The sequence below is a fragment of the Neophocaena asiaeorientalis genome, unplaced genomic scaffold, assembly GCF_003031525.2.
Source record: "Neophocaena asiaeorientalis asiaeorientalis breed wild unplaced genomic scaffold, Neophocaena_asiaeorientalis_V1.1 scaffold55, whole genome shotgun sequence".
Taxonomy (NCBI): Eukaryota; Metazoa; Chordata; class Mammalia; order Artiodactyla; family Phocoenidae; genus Neophocaena; species Neophocaena asiaeorientalis.
Genome location: NW_020175684.1, coordinates 2,325,922 through 2,331,290, shown reverse-complemented (window position 1 = coordinate 2,331,290; position 5,369 = coordinate 2,325,922).

The window sequence follows — 5,369 nt, the reverse complement described above, 5'->3', positions numbered from 1 at the left end:
CCGCAATGGGAGAGGCCACAACAGTGAGAGGCCTGCATACCGCAAAAAAATAAAAATAAAAAAAATAAAAGATAATGATATGGCCTGAGTGTTTGTGTCCTTCCAAAATTCACATGTTGGAATCCTAATGTATAATGTGATGGTACTGGAATATAAGGCCTTTGGAAAGTGCCCTAAGAGGATAAGTGCACTTATAAAAGAGGTTCCAAAGAAATCCCTAGCCCCTTCTTCCATGTGAGGATACAAGGAAAAGTCTGTGACCCAGAAGACAGGCCTCAACCTGACCATGTTGGCACCCTGATCTCAGACTTCTAGCCTCCAGAACTGTAAGAAATAAATTTCTGTTGTTTATAAGCTACCTAGTCTGTGGTATTTTCTATAGTAGCCTGAGAAGAATAAAACAGATAATTACAGTTCACTGTGAAAAATGTGAAACATTAATATCCAGGATGAGGTGCTGTATTTTGCATTGAAAGCAAAGGAAGACACTTTGAGAGGTGCTGGCCTCAGTGTGAGCATAAGACAGAGATAACATCCTGCCACTGCTGTTAGCTGATGCATTAACTCATTCATTTATTAATCCATTGTATAGCTATCACTGAACTGAAGATATAGTAATAAACAAGGCAGAGCAGTTCTGCAGGTAGATCATACACTAGCATGGTGGGAGACAAATGTGGTATTACTAAACAAAAAAGAAAATAATAATAACTGGGAAGGCAACATTTATTTTGAGAAAAAAAGAACAGGAAGGATCTAGAAGGAAGAGGGTTTCGGGAGTGGGAACTGCACATATAGGTGACCTGCATGAGAAATAGTCATTTGCATTTGAGAAACAGAAAGAAAACTTTTTGGTGGGGCACTGGTGATCTCTTAGAGTGATGTGGTGATGCTTGAGTTCTGAATGGAGTAAAGAGATGAAATGTGATGTGATGTTAGTATTTTCCCATGTCTCGGGGATAAAGAATCAGCAGTAATTGGCACAACAGAGCATAAAATTAAATGGGATAAATAGGTAATAGTTAAAAGATCATAAAAATGAAAGTAAAAACTCATGAAAGGAGGTGTGTCTAATTCTATGAGAGTGAATATTTGGAATAATTGATTAATTAGGAAGATCAGAGAAGCTTGCTTTGGAGATGTCACTGAGTTGGGATATGGAGGAAGATTAACAATTAGTTAAATCATGGTAGAGGAGTAAAATAGGAGTGTTTCAAATGAAGGGACCAAGATGTGTGAAGGTTCTCTGCCTGAAGAGAGTGTGCAGAAACACAGAAATGAATGGAGAAGCTTGGCCAGGTGGTTTAGCAAGAGAGTGCTGGTCTGCCTTGAATGGTAATAGTGTATAGGACAGAGTGTTTGGGTCAGGGATCCCTGGAGGCAAGGGATGACAGCTACAGACTGTAAGATATGGATCTCATTTCCTTACTCAATGAAGAAATGTGGGTTTTCAGATAAACCCACTGTAAACACCATGATATTCTGAAAATGTAATCACTGTGGAATATGGCTCATGTTGTATTCTGGTAGTCAGTAATTTGTTTAAAAATACACAAAGATATTAAGTGCCAAGGTAGGAATGCTAAACTTAGTCTTTTGTTTATAACACCATTTTTGATATTCTGTTCTAGAAAAGTATGTGATAGTTCTCTCCAAACAACTGTTTATGGTATTCCTATGGGGAACAATAGTGTTCTGTTAAAATGAAAGTAAGTTTAATCTTCAGTCTTCTGTTCTATTCATTCATTTAATTAGAACACAACTGAACAATTTTCATGCGTGACACTGGGAATGCATTAATAAAAGGCATATACTTCTCAACCCTAATGAGTTTATAGTCGAATTACACATTTGGAATGATGATTAACTTCATAGATTGTTAAAAATAGAGTGTGCTAAATCCTAGGTTGGAGATAGCATTGCAGCAGTTTGGGGATTTATAAGCATATGATCTAACTTGTTTCCTGAGTTCTGTGGAATTTTTTGGGAAGTAGGATTTACCAATCAAAGAAGGAGGTGAAAGGTGAAGGTTGAAGATGACTCTGGGCAAAAGAAACAACAGAAGTCGTGTCAGAGACACAGTTTTTGAAAAAGCAAGCAAGCAGGCAATTGCCAGTAGTAGTAGTAGTAGTAGTAGTAGTAGTAGTTGTTAACATTGCCCCACTCCTCCAACAGGCACCGGTTTCTCTGCCAATTGATAGAGCTTGCATTCACCATACTCAGTCGCCCTTGCACCCTTGACTCAGGGATGATTTTCAAGCCATGCTAATTCATTAGATTATCTTCCAGAAATGTGCAATTTAAAAGAAACCCAGGGACTTGATTGAACTGTTTGGTGGTAGACTCCTGAAGACCTGGTGATCAATTTTGCTACCAAGATCCTTGTTTCTGCCCCAGTTCTGTTTTCAATAAACTGGATGTTCATCATTTTCCTTATTTCTAAGATCTATACATTATTATCACAAAGAATCAATCAAATAGTTTTTAGCTTGTAATAAAAAAATAAAACAAAAAACCTGAGAGGCATAGTAATACTTAGGTGAAGAGTTAGACAATGATCAGGTTGCTTACCATACTAGGAGGTTAAATTTTAAGTTGTAGAACTAAAGATTACAAATTCTATTTTATACAAGGATAAGCAGGTAATTTAAATATTATACAAAATAAAATGAAGGAGTTAGCAACTTGAGACATTACTTCCCATTTCAAAATATTAAACTTCATTAACAATGCCAGTCTGATAAAATATATTCTTATCTTGAACTCAGTTATTCATCTTCTTTTTTACAATTATATATATATATATATAAAATGGGTAGGCATTACATAGTATTAAGAGATTTTATAATCATATTTATTAGGGTTAATAAAACTGTCACAAATTCTTTATAGCATCTCTTATCAAACAGTGGAGTCCAATTTCCTTACACCTAAACCTGGGCTGGAGCTTGCTTTGATGAATAGAATGTGGCAGAAATTATATTTTGTGAGTTCTAGAATCTAGGCATTAAGAAGGCTTGCAGCTTCCATCTTCACACTTTTGGAATGCTCTCACCATATGTAAGGTAGCCTGGGCTAGACTGCCAGAGAGTGAGAGCTCACATAGTGAAAGGCTCAGGAATTAGGCAGCACCAACACCCCTGACATGTGAATGAATATCTTAGTACCTCTAATACCAGACTGCAACAGCATGAAGGACCAGCTGAAGAACCAACTAGACGCACCTGACCAACCCACAGAATCATGAGAAATAACAGACTATGGGTGTTACAAGCAATGGAGCTTTAGAGTTGTTCACTGTACAGCAAAAGATATATGAGACATTCTACTTTAAGAATAGATTAGAGACACTGAGACTAAAAGAAGAAAGAAGAGTTACAATAATCTAGGCAAAGTGAGACTATTAAAAGACCTGAAGGAGAGACCCAGATGGTTAAGGTAAGGAGGTGTAACTGATAGAATTTGGTGAACTAGAAGGAATGAAGAAGACTGATGTGTTCCATTAGTAACTAATATGGTGTCATTTTAAAAAGTAATGAAAACAGTAAATTTGGGAAGGCAGCTGTTTTGGGAGAAGACATTTAGTTTAATCTCACATGTGATGAAGTTGATAAAGTTGAGATGTTTATGGGACATCCTTTTGGAGAACTACAGTAACGTCTGTGCTATACCAAGGAGGCAGATTAGACAAACATGGGTTCTAGTGCTAGCTCAACTAGCTTTGTAAAATTTATTATCATAGCCAAGTCTTAATGTTTTCATAGGTATAATAAAATTATGAGACACTGCCTTCACATACGTGTTTTATTATACAATAGCTTTATTAAGACAGTTCACATAGCATACAATTTAGCCATTTTAAGAGTAAAATTCAATGTTGTTAGTATACTCATAGAGTTTTGAAACCATGACCACAATCAAGTTTAGAATGTTTTTATTACTAAAAAAGGAAATCTATATCCACAAGCAGTCAGGCAGTCAGTCTCCATTTTCCCCTCAACCATCCCAACCCTAGACAATTGCAAATCTATTTTGTGTCTCTATAGATTTACTTATTCTTCATGTTTCAGGCAGATTTCAACATATAACACATGGTCTCTAGGGACTGGCTTCTTTCACTTAGCATAATATTCTCAAGAGTCACAATATTGTAGAATATATGAGTACTTTATTCCCTATAATGTCAAATACTATTTCATTGTATGAATATACCACATTTTACTTAGCCACTCATTATTAATGGGTATTTATGTTGTTTCCACTTTTGGCTATTATTAATAACACTGCTACATACATTCATGCACAAGTTTTGTGTGGACATGTTTTATTTTCTCTTGGGCACATACCTAGGAATAGAATTGCTAGCCACATGGTAACTCTGTTTAACTTTTTAAGGAACTATCAGACTACTTTCCAAAGTGTCTCCACCACTTTACATTTCCACCTTCAGCATATAAATGTTCCAGTTTCTTTGTATCTTTGCTAAATGTCCCAATTTCTTTACATCTTTACTTGTCTTATCTGACTTTTTTATCTGCAACTATGTTGAGCATTTTTCCATGTCCTTATCAGCTTCTGACGGTATTCTTTGGTAAAAAAATCTTCAGATCATGTGACCAGTTTTAAATTGTTATTTACTTTTTTATTGTAGAGTTGTCAGAGTCCAGGATACAAATCCCTTATCAGATATATCATGCAAACATTTTCTCAATTACTATGTTATGTCTGCATTATTTTGATGGTATCTCATGAAGAAACGCTTTTAATTTTGATGATGCTAAATTGTCTTTATTTTCTCTCTTGTCATTCACATGGGTATATCCAATTGTCCCAGCATTATTTGTTGAAAAGAATATGTTTTATTGATTGAATTTTCTTGGCAACTTTGTCAAAAATCAATTTTTTGACTGTCAATGTAAGAGTTGATATATGACTCAATTCTATTCCCTTTATCTGTATGTCTAAGCTTATTCCAGTACACAGTCTTGACACTGTACATTTGTAAGCATGACTCGTCCAATTTCGTTTTTCTTTCATAATACTGTTTCGCTAACTGTGATCTTTTGCAATTCCATATAAATTTGAGAATTGGTATTTACATTTTGGAAAGAATTTCTGTTAAAATTTTAATGAGGATTGAAGTGAATCTGAAGATCACTTTGAAGAGTATCGTCATCTCAACAATATTAACTCTTCCAATCCATGAACATGGGATGTTTTTCCATTTAATTGGGTCTTCTTAATTTCTTTCACCAATGTTTTATTGCTTTTAAGTACACAACTATTTCACCCCTTGGTTAAATTCATTCCTAGGTATTTTATTATTTTCAATGCTACTGCAAATGGAAATATTTTCTCAGATTCGTTTT